This window comes from Lycium ferocissimum, chromosome 1 (assembly GCF_029784015.1).
Source record: "Lycium ferocissimum isolate CSIRO_LF1 chromosome 1, AGI_CSIRO_Lferr_CH_V1, whole genome shotgun sequence".
Taxonomy (NCBI): Eukaryota; Viridiplantae; Streptophyta; class Magnoliopsida; order Solanales; family Solanaceae; genus Lycium; species Lycium ferocissimum.
In genome coordinates, this window is record NC_081342.1 from 48,441,648 (window position 1) to 48,454,314 (window position 12,667).

Genomic DNA, 12,667 nt, shown 5'->3' on the forward strand with positions numbered 1-12,667 from the left:
AACACATAAACAATTTATATTACTTAAACAATTTATATCATACAAACACACAAATTATTAGAACCCTACGGTTAGAACCTTAAATTGTCCCCAGCAGAGTCGCCATCTGTAGCGGTTCTATTTTTTTCGATTCGTATTTGTACTTGCCTCATTTAAAAAAGGAAAGTGTCCCGGGGAAGTACGATTGTCAATCGTACCGGGAAAAAGGAAAAAATATACTTGTACGTGGATGGTGCTCTAAATGGACTTTATTTTAGGGTGTGTTTGGTATGGAGGAAAATATTTTTCGAAAAATGTTTTCCAATTTTCTCATGTTTGTTTGGTCAAAAATTTTGGAAAAACATTTTCTTTAGGAAAACAAATTACTTAAAAATGGAAAAAATGACTTCCCTCACAAAAGTAGGGAAAACAAGTCCACAAGAGCATTCTACCAACCACACAGCCCACCCCCAACCACTCCCACTACCCCACCCCGTTCCCACCCCCTGCCCCCACCCCCTCCCAAAAAAAAATTAATTTTGTTTTGAAAAAAAAGTTTTGAATTTTTTTTTTTTTAATTTTTTGCACCACCCGCCCTCACCCCCACCCCCAACCACTTCCGCAACCATGCACCACCGCACCCTCTAACCACTCCCGCAACCCATGCACCACTCCCCCCACGCCGCACCCTACCCCCATTCCGCACCCCTCACCGCCCCACCCCCACTCCCCAAATTAAAAAAAAAAATCTTTTGGGTTACTACACCACCACATCCCTTCCCCCTCTCCCCCCACCCCATAACCCACCAGCCCACCCCCCTAATTTATTTATTTTTTTGAAAAAAAATCTTTTTTCGTTTCTACACCACCACATCCCTCGCCCCCCCCCCCCCCCCCCCCGCCCCTCCCCCAAATTTTTTTTCTTTTTTCTTAAAAAAAGTTTTAAAAGTTTCTTTTTTTATTTTTTTACCCCACCCACCCCCATGACCACCCCTCCTCCAAAAGAATTTTTTTTTTTTAAAGTTTTGAAAAGTTTTCTTTTTTGATTCACTACACCCACCCCCCGCACGCACCCCTTACCCCCTCCAGAATTTTCTACTTCCTATTTAATTTTACCTTTATTAAAAATTATAAAAATTGAAAGTTTGCGTGGTTATTGGAGGGGTTCGTGGGGGTGGGTGGTGTAAATATCTAAAAAAAGTCACTTTTAAAACTATTTCTAAGATTTTTTTTTTTTTGGGTCCAAGTTGTTGGGGGGGGTGGGTTGTAGTGGTGTAGAAAACCAAGAAAAGAAAATTTAAAACTTCAAACAAAAAAAAAAGGATGTGGTGGTTTAGAAAATCCAAAACAAAAAATTTGGGGGTGGGGGTGGTGGCGTGGGGGGTGGGTGGTTGTGGGGGTTGGTGTGGTATGTGTCCCTGCCGGGGGATATTTTCCTGAAAATATTTTCTACCAACCAAACGAACATGAGAAAATAAGTAAGAAATTCACTTATTTTCCGCTATCCAAACGAACATGAGAAAATAAGTAGAAATTCACTTATTTTCCAAGAACACATTTTCCAGGAAAACATTTTTCTCCTTACCGAACACACCCTTAGAGTCGCCACCTAATTTTTAGGAAATTAGGAACACCAGTTCTAAAAGGGTTCATTCAAAACAGTTAAATTTTGATAGAATCATAATCTAACCAAAGTTCGGGCAAGGGTTCTGGTGATCCCCCGGGGAAGGTGTTAGGCACCCCGGTATTACGGATCCGTAAAATACGGTTGACCTACGAGTTCTAATAGTATGCCTTTGTAGATATAAATTGTTTATGATAAAAAAAAAATGTTTCGGTTTATATTTCCGCAACAAAGAGTTAGTCATTCATGCAAAATATATCACGTTTCAAGAAATGAAAGTGGTAGAGTTTTGCCCAAAATTGGGCGTTGGGTTTCAGACTAGAATACCTAGGTTAACTCCCGAAGGCCTTTAACCTAGGTAGAACACCACGTAAGCCCACCCGAGTTTTAGAAAAAGGTTTTCAGTCTTTAAATTTTATTAAAAAAATCATTTTTAGGCATACTATTATTATCCATTTTTCAGCCATATTTTAGATTTTTATCCTTTTAGTCCAAGTTAATCCAAAAATAGTCTAAGTCTAATTTTGATCCAATATGTCCATATGCACGGTCCACAATTATTTTTTGTCTTTTAAATCCATAAAATTTATCAAGTCATTTTTTCCCAAAATCATGATTTGCATTTAAAGAATGTCCATTTTTGTCCGTAAAGCAGTTTCAGTTTCGGAAATCATTTACAATTTAACTTTTACCAAAAATTAATTTCTACAACTTAAAAACGGTTTTGGCAACTCTAAATTTCGTGACCATTTTTAAAGGTTCCAATAAACACATTTCATCAATTTTCTAAGTAAATAATACGAGGTAAGGGGGTTGGGCCTACCAAGCCCAACAGAAGATAAATGCAATTTTAAACCTATCCGTTTCAAATCTGCTCCAATTACTCAGCCCGTCCATAATGAGGTTGACTCGATCTAAGTGAGTTGGTGGGCCTCGTTGGACCCACCAATGAATGGGGAGGTTTACAAATAAAAGGGTATAAATACATTAGTATCTTATCTTAAGGACATAAATTAAATTAACAAGGCCAAAATTTAAATTACAACACAACTGGGCCAAGCCCATAACTGAATAAACGGAGAAGGGACAGTTATGCAAAAAAAGTTGAACCAGTGTACGGGCCCAATTGGCCCAGCTCTTGAAATCATGCAAGAAATTTTGTAAGTGTTGAACCATGATATACATGGTATACTAGGTGATGTACTCACATATGAGAGCAACAACAACAACATACCTAGTGAAATCCCACAATGTGAGGTCTGGGGAAGGTAAAGTATATATAAACCTTACCCCTATCTCGAAAGATAAGGAGGCTGTTTCCGGAAGACCCTCGGTTCAACTCACATATAGTGAGCAAAATCCCTTAAAGGGACATACCCTCTATATATACTTGATATACACTATATACTCCCCCCCCCCCCCCCTCCACCCACCAAATACCATATTTAACTGCTTATGAAATCCTCAATCTTCCCAGCAAATGCCAAAGGATTTTCAAAGTTTATACTACTCAAGATTCAACTAACAATTAAGGCAAATACACAGTCAAGATCACAGTTTCAAGAACAAATTCGAGTAGGAGCATCAAGAGGCTGTCCAGCCAACACAAGAGTGGGGAAAACAAACAATTTTAAACCAAAGACAAGTTATTCATAAACCAGTTCCAAAAACAATAATGCAAAGAGCAATCTTTGAAGTCAAAACATGATCAATTTAGACTACAGTAGGACAATATTAATCCAATTTTTGACAGACTTTCTCCTCCCAGCTTCCTTTTTCTAAAGAAATTTGTAATCACAGGTTTTTACTAGTCTCACTTAATCACAGGTTTTTACTAGTATCACTTAGACAATTACCAAATCACAAGCAAAGTTTACAACATGAGTTCAATTATCAACCCATCTTTCAGGAATTCATAGATACTAATGGTTCAAAAATAGTGCACATATAGTCTCTAGGCATAGATCAGGACAAGCTAAAACAAACCAAAGTGACCAGTTTTATAAGGCATTCACAGATTCTAAAAAGAATACAATCTCAAGCCTCAATCTGTTTCAACACCTTATAGAGCCAATGAAGGCCATTGTCAACTACACACATAGTTTTAGAGCTTAACTAAGTGAAAACACTTACACAGATTTCAATTGATCTCAAGTATAAACCTAATGAAAGAAACAACAATTCCAGACTGAGAACTACATCTAGATGATCATGGAGAAGTTTTATTATAACACAACATCTTCCTCCAAAGAGAAAGGAATAGAATTAAGGTATTTCCTATTAGCTTTTCTTAATTAGTCAAGTATATCAGTCCAAACAAGATTCAAAAAGGGTTTTAGACAGTATCATAGAGGTTTAAAGGCGAGATCACACACTAGATGATGCTGAGAGGAGCAGCCAGGCTAGACAATCAAAGGCAACTTCATTATTGCCAAAAATTCTTACAGTTTTCTTTTTCAAACTCTTGCAACCAGAACAACAAGTTTACAGTCTTGTCTTTTTTCAATCATTTATTTATAAAACAAGTTCCCAGATCCTAAGTGTCAAAGAAAATCAATCAATGAAGGGAGAGGTGAGGCAAGTAAACACACCAATGGTCTGAATAGTTCACACACACAGCCATAACAAAACTCTATGTAGGAGCATCCAAACAGTTCAAGTAATTCCAACTAGTTCAAGTGCAAGTTTCAGGGCTTAAATGACATGGAGGAAATAAGATCATGTAAACAGAACCACCAAGCAAATAGGGAAAAGAAAAAGAACAAGGATATGAACCAGTCATGATCACTACCTCATTTTACCTTTTCTCAACCTATCAAAAATTCTAAGTTAAACTAAATTCACAGAAGGTTTTCAACAAAATGATTGCATATTGAACTCAGTAAATGGATCATAAGGTCATCCGAACAAGTAAGGAGGAAAAGGTTAAGATATAAACCAAGCAAATACAATATTCAACTCTCCAAAATGTTCACAGTTTCCTACTTTAAGTTCTCATGATCAATATAACATCAGTCAAAGAAACAAGCTCACAGTATCCACAAATACAGAGCACTAATCAAGATTTTCAATTCACCTCAGCCTATTTTTATAAGATTCAAGGATGAGAAGCAAGAGATACATTAACAATCCAATTTCAACCCAATACTAAGCAGAGAATCAAATAGTCTTGAATCCAAAACAGGCTACAAGAACTAGTAGTTAACATAGTACAAAAAGCAGGTTTTGTGCTTAATTTTGATTCAAATAGAACATGATCTACTTAGCCTAAAAGAGACTTCATAGAATTGACAAGGCTTTCAAAACCTTGCAATTTTAAAGCTGAAATGCAGGTTCCACAAACTCAGTCATAGACAAGGTTTTCTTGTTCAAATTCAGTTGGTTTTAAGAGATTCAAGGATGGAAATAAACAAAGTTACTCCTAGGGTCCAAACCTAGACTAGTGTCAAAAATCATCCAAACAATGTACAGATTTTTGAGGTTTCAAAAAATGCATTTTTTTCTAACTCAAACTATTCCCAAAAAAAAAAAAATCCTCCTAAATTAACTAAGTGAGACAGGTCTACTAGTTCTAAGCAGTTTCAAGTAGGGACAAATAGGAGAGAATAATGATTCAATACTTCAAATTCAACAGCCTGTTTTAAGTTGCATTGCAACATTTGGCAAAAAGTCACATAGAAGTAGTTTTGACACAGAAATAGGTCTTATTCAGTTTTGGATTTTCAGATTCAGGAAAGGCAAGGAAACTGCAACTTACAATATAGCATACCATCATGGTTTAAAATTTCAAAATCAAAATAGGTTCACTTCCTACAGCTTTTAGTTTTTAAAGGTCATACTTGGCTAATAGCAGACCTCAATTTTCAAAAGACAAGTTCTGAAGAGTGTCAAATCATAAGTTGGAGCAAATAGTAACATTCAGAGACAATTACCATCTTGAATGGATCACAATGGTCCTCAAACAACATCCAGATGAATGCAGTTTGGTCTAGATAGTTGGTTTCAAGGTAAGTTTCCATTTTTAGTCACATGATCAGATAATTTCTACAAACATTGTACCAAACTACAAAAAATTTAAGGTAGGGGACTTAGAGGATGTATGATTTCTACTCTAGGTCATGAAGATGCACTAGAAGCAAAACACATAGCAGATTGTACAAGAAGGTTAAACAAGTTCATACTTTAAACTTATTTTTAGGTAAAAGGGGGACAGAATTGCAATTCAGTGAAGTTCTGCACCTTTAAAGCCATTTTCAAGTTCTAATTATGCAAATCTCAGATGAGGCAAGTATAAATTCCCCATAGACTGATGAAAACTCATTGTTAGGCAGACACAGACTTCAATCTTTAACCAACTTCTCATAACAACTCCCAGGTTTCAAAATCTTTATAAGACAGACACCAAGTTCCATTTTTATTCCTATTAAACTACTCAAACAAGATAGTAAGCCATTCAAAGGTATTCAGTTTTCATTTTTTAGAACAATATAAACACTTAAGAAGCCTTTCAAAACTTCAAATTAACAAAACTAGATTATGGTGATGACTTAAGATCATTTTCACAGAAGAAACTGTAAGTATACCAATCCAAATCAAACTATCAAGCACTAGGCACTAGGGTATGCCATTTTTTAGCAGTTTGGCAACAAAGAAAGTAACAGACCATAAACATCAAACCAAAAAGCAATTTCAGGATTATTTGATCTTTTAAGCAATTCTTCATTCAAGTTTTAAACAAACAGCTTCATGACTTATTTTTGAAGGAAAAAAAAAACTTACTAATTTAAAACAGTTTTAAGCATATCAAACAAAGACACCCTCTTAAGCAACTAACATAGAATCATATCCAACTACATATGGGCAAAATAGAGTCTAGAAACTAAATAAACCATAGGAGTAATTCCCAGATTTCAGAACAACTATGTCTTACCCAAAATCAAGCTAAATACTCTTATCCTATCCAAAACAGTCTCCAAAATCACCACAGCTTCAAAACACAAGGCTACAAAGAAAGCATGAGATTATAGTTTCAAATGTAGATTATGGCCAACTAACTTCTTATCCTAAACATCTAACTAGCTACCCTTGAAACAATCTTAAGAAAACCTTAGACCCTCATATTCAGTTGCTTCTTTCTATTCTTTAAGCTAGTAAGTTATAATATCATAATAAAATCTAACACTTAGCTCATTCTATAACTTTGAATAATGAAACAAGCACAGAAATAACAATATTGAGTACTAGACTAAGCATTCATGGCATTTCAAATAACAAACAAGTTTAAACAAAGCATAATCAAAACTGGAAATAGGAAAAAGGATTAGAATAGGATTTACCTTTTATTGGGGCAACCTAAAGACCAAAATAGGATTGAATCTTCAAACTTCAAACAACTAAACCCTTTTGATCCTCAAAATCACCTTCTTCTTTTTTATCTTTTACTTCATGTATATCTATATATATTGAATAGATATTCTTCATAAACTGTTTGTATATATTTCCTATATATCCCTTATATTTTTTCAGCCTATGCTTTTTATAAATTTCGAAAAAAGAATCTCCCTTCCAATTCCTCAACTTGCTAGTTATAGACTTTTCCAAATTAAGGAATCCTAGGATAAAATGGACACCTCATCCTCAGTTTTCCCCCCCAAAAATCAGATAATTCGAAATTTTCCATATAGGACAACAAAATACAACTCATTTGTACCCTAAAATCTATCCAAATAATCAAATAAAAATCTGAAAAAATCAAAATAGTACAAACAGCCTATATTCCAACGGTATTGTTGTACTAATTAGTACAATGGGATAAAATCCCCAATTCGTGTACCTTAATTTAGGAACTTGCTAGGAAATTTCCCCTAGGTTTGATTTTGTAGCGCTAAGGTGCACAAGATGGCCAAGGGTTCGTGACCCTGCCCATGGCAACCTTAACCCAATCAAACTCGAGTAACATCCTAGTTTTAGGGATTAATTTAGATAGCAAAATGAAAATTCGAAGGGAACTGAACTTGAAAACCATGAAAGCACATGGCTAAGTCAAAAAAACCTCAAACAATTAGCGAAAATAAGCCCAAAATTGCCATGAATCGAAGGTGCGAGCAAAACCCTAACGATGTCGCCTCCATCGCCTAAAGATGGGAAGGGAGACGGGTGGAGTAAAAATGAAATGGGGGGTGAAAGTTTATTTTCATAAACTTAACACCCCCCCCCCCCCCCAAAAAAAAATTAAATCAATTAAAGACCAATTATTATAAATATGCATATCACTAAATAAAATAATTGTTTAGGCTAGTTAAAATTTAAAACTCGTAGATTCAAAATATTAGCTTTAAAACGAGCCTAATATTGACATACTTCCGAGTAATATTTAAAAATGTAAAAAATGCTGTAAAAAATGAGTTGTAATTCACCGTAATTTTCTTATAATTGTCAATTTTTTATAATAATAAAAATAAAATGTCAATTTTTCAATTTTCTCAATTTTTTTTTAATTTTAAAATTGAAAGGAAGTATCCTTACTCCGTCTTTGACTCGGAAAATTTGAAACTTAAAATACGCAGCTTATGAGGTGAAAATTAGGTGTCAACACCACCTTTACCCAAATCGAGCATATAAACCCACAAAGATTCCACCTTTTCATCAAATTAAGCAAGTTCGTTCATAAAGATTCGACCTTTACACTATTTGAGGCAATATTTTAATAAAGGTTCAGTCTTTCTATCTTTTAGAACAAGTATCGTCATAAAGGTTCAATCTTTCCATCCTTTAAGTTAAGGAATTCCATAAAGATTATATCTTTCTTCCTGTCTAAGCGAGTAAAACCATAAAGATTCCATCTTTACATTATTCAAGCACACACGGCATAAAATCACATCGACAAGTATAAATGATATGCAATGCAAGTGAAATATATGCAATGCAAGTGAAATATATGCTATGCAATGGCCACATGCAACCGGTATACACACGCTCATGTAGTAGGTTTCACATGACCCATGGGGACTTATGAGGTCCATATACCCACCCGAAATCATTTCCCATCGAGTACCAGCTCTTGACTGTAATATCATCATCATAACTTTTTCCATGTACCATATCCAATATCCGGCCCTCAAGGCCCCTTTTCCTGTTTCTCATCAAACCAATGCCAATAATATCATGAATTTATGAAATGGATATGCATACACCATACAAATGCATCATCATAACAGGTCAATATCGATCATGCTTTCCTTTTTCATAGTTTCATGACGAGGTGTAGAGTCATGAATGCAACTCAAATCAATAATCACATGTACTCAATCAATCATGGCTATCATAGCCCATATAAACAGCAATCATACCAACGTAAATGGATTTATCCACCATTCCTCATGGCTCGAAGCCTAAACACATAATCTCCATCACAATTCATAATTAGCTCATGTTTTAGTTACCCATACAGATACATCGATACCCACACAAGTGCTCGTCACCTCACGAGTACGAGACCCTCAATTCCCCATTACGCCCTTTTATTAGATTAACCAACACATAACACTACATAAAGGGTCTAGTAAGTCTCAACTTTCCTGATATTTGAATTCTCATAGATCACGAATGGATTTCCCTTCATCAATGCTTCCAAACAATCCCGATCACGATCCGAGCGAAGATTGAGCCTTCCGAAAGCTCTACTGCCTCTAAATTCGCCAAACGGGTTCAATCTAGTCAAAATAGTATTCGACGAGGTTAGACGAGTCCAACGATACCCATATTGCTATACTTTAGCCTGGAGCTCCAAAATGAACGCAAAAAGGTAACCTCGGGTCCACAAGGGTAAATCTGGAATTTAAGCCTAAAGTCATCCTACCTATAGTCTAGATAGTCCAGAACCTAAAAATAATGAAATTCTAACCGCAAATGGATCCTCAATTTCATAAATCTCATCAAAACCCAAGTTTATGGGAAACCCTTATTTTCTACTTCAGAAATCATGAATAGAAGCAAATATTAATGGAAGGAATCAATGAAACTCTATTAGATTTAGCTTAGGAACTTACCCTAATTAATCTTGAACTTAGCCTTTGAAATCACCCTATTCAGAAGTCTAGGCCTCAAAATATGGAAGAATGAAATTATTTCACGAAGTTGGATATTTTAATACTGCCAGGGGTCTTCGCAAATGCGACCTCTGGTCCGCAAAAGAGACATCCGCATTTGCGATCAACATCTTGCAAGTGCAAACAAACCCCCAACCCGACAAACCTCGCACATGCGAGCTGGACTCTGCAATTGCGGACCTTACAATTGCGAACAGGACCCTGCAATTGCGTTCTTCGCGAAAGCGGTCATGTCATCGCAAATGCGATGACACCAGAAATCCTGGTTTTTCACCAAGTCCTGACCCAAGGCTCGAAACTCATTTAGGATCCCCGGACGGAAACCGAATATGTAATCCTATCATAAAACACGCTACGAACTCGCTTGTGCACTCGAAATTCCCAAAAGAGGTCACTTTGACCCGGTGTTGACCATTGTCAAATCCAAAAACTCAACTTTCCAACTAAAGACTCAAATCACACCCGAGCTCCTCGGAACCATAACCAAAGGCTCAACTAAGTCAAAAATCACATTCCAGAACTAAGGGAATCGATGAAGCTTCAAAATGACGCGTTCACCCCCGATGTTGACTTTGGTCAAACTTCCTTATTTCCTTAAGTTAAGAACTTCCAATTTCGCCAAAACTAATCTGAAACTCACCCGACTCCCTGGGAACTGCGTCACCCATCCCCGCAAGTCATAACTACCAAGATAAAACTACGGGAAGGGTATTTTGGAAAAAACAAGCCTAAAAGCTCAAAACGACCAAGTGGGTCGTTACAGAAAATCGAGGAAAAAAATGTTGGAGTTTATTAAAGATAGAGTGAAGGCTAAATTAAAAGGTTGGAAAAATATTTTCTTAAGCCCTGTAGGAAAAGAAGTGATGCTCAAATTTGTCTTATATGCTATTCCTTCTTATGCTTTATCATGTTTTCAATATCTGGATACTTTGTGTGAGGAGAGCACTATAATTTTCTCTAATTTTTGGTGGAGTCACGATGAGGATAGGAGAAAAATGCATTTTGAAGAATGGGAGAATCTTTGTCTAGCTAAATCTAAAGGGTGGTGGTGGGGGCGGGGGGGGGGGGGGGAGTTAAAGTCTTTTTATCAATTGGAAAAACTTGTTTGGCGAATTTTAACTCAAGAAGATTCTCTACTTTTTAAAATTCTCAAAAGTAAATACTTTCAACATACTTCCTTCCTCAAAGCTGTGTGTTCTTCTGCTAGCCTATGGATATGGAAGAGTGTTATTTGGGGTAGAGATCTTTTACAAAAAGGTATTAGATGGAGGGTAGGATCTGGTGATAGTATTAGAGTCTGGACGGATCCTTGGATTCCCATTTCATGTGGGTTTAAGCCTAGCCATTTTCATGAACAAATGAATATAGAATTACAAGTGAATGATCTTATAAACCATAATACCCACACTTGGAAGATGCAAGATTTATAGAACTGGTTTTGTATGGATGATATTCATGCAATAGTCTCTATTCCTATTTCTACTACTGGGTCGCCGAATAGGATTATTTGGCATCATACCAAATCTAGCAATTATGAGGTAAAATTGGGATACCATTTAGCTAGATAAATTGTTAGATGTCGAGAAGTTAGCAGTGATAGACCTCAATCGAGTAATCAATCTTTTTCAAAAGAGTTTTTGGATTTCTTATACTCTATGAATATCAAAAACAAATATAAGCATTTTATTTGGAAATGTATTATGAATGTGCTACCTGTTAATCATGTTGTTGCTAAAAGATTAAGACATACTTGTGATGTGTGTAAGGTTTGTGGTATTGAAAGTCAAACTATTGATCATATGCTTTTTAGATGCCCTAAAGCACAATTGGTTTGGCGAATTGTCCTATTAATTGGCCTAATAGAGAGAGTACTATGGATTTTGCTAGATAGTGGAATGATTTTTTATTAATGCTAATCAATATCCTGATTCTGTTGATCTTGCTAAATTAAATCGTGATTCTGTTGATCTTGCTAAATTAAGTGTTTCTATCGTGTGGCAAATTTGGAAGGCTAGAGACTCAATGAGCTTTAATGGGGATATCTGTGAACCCAATGATATTGTAAACAAGACACTTTTTGATTTCCCTAAGTACAAAAATAATTTGCTTACTACCTTTTCTCCTACGCTTGTATCTGATTATCCTAATGATAAAAATATTATTGTGTCACAAGATGGCATTGTTATATTTGCAGATGCTAGCTTACAAGGAGAAAAAGATGGCAAGCATTAGAGTGGTGGCTATGGATAGTTGTGGTCATTTGCTTCAAGTCTTTGGTATCCCAATTGAATTTGTTGGGAAAGCCATCACTGCTGAAGCCCTAGCAATACGTGAAGCATTGGAGAATGCTAAGGAAAATGGATGGTCAAAAGTGCAAATCTTGTCAGCTGCAAAAACTGTGATGGATATGATATGGAAAAGAAGTGTAGTTTCATGGGAGATAAAGGCTACTTGTGAAGATAGCTGGAAACTTATGAGTTTCTTTGAAGACATACATGTTGTATATATTCCTAGGTCTTGGAATATGCTAGCGCATAATTTAGCCAAGTTTTCTATTTCGTTGCTACGTAAGGTTACTTGGGTTTTTGTTTTACCTAGTTGGATTGTAACTGATGATGTTGCATCTTTTAACTCTTTGAGACCGTTTATGCATTAATATAGTAAATTTGTTTATTGTAAAAAATACTTATTCTGAATCGGAGGGAGTACGGAGTAAGAAGGATAAAAACTTGACATTTCGTGTTGAACTTGGTGATTTTATAATAATATATAGATGCCATAAAGAAAGAAATAATGGAACAGAGCCTAAGAGGGCACAACTGAGATGGAGGTGAAATGACTTCTTGTAATCCATGCCTTGGTCACACTCCTAGTATTAATTTCTTTCCTCTATGGCCAATGGCCTATTTTTGAAGGAACTTTCATTCAAAAAATCCACTCATTCCTCACTTTTGGT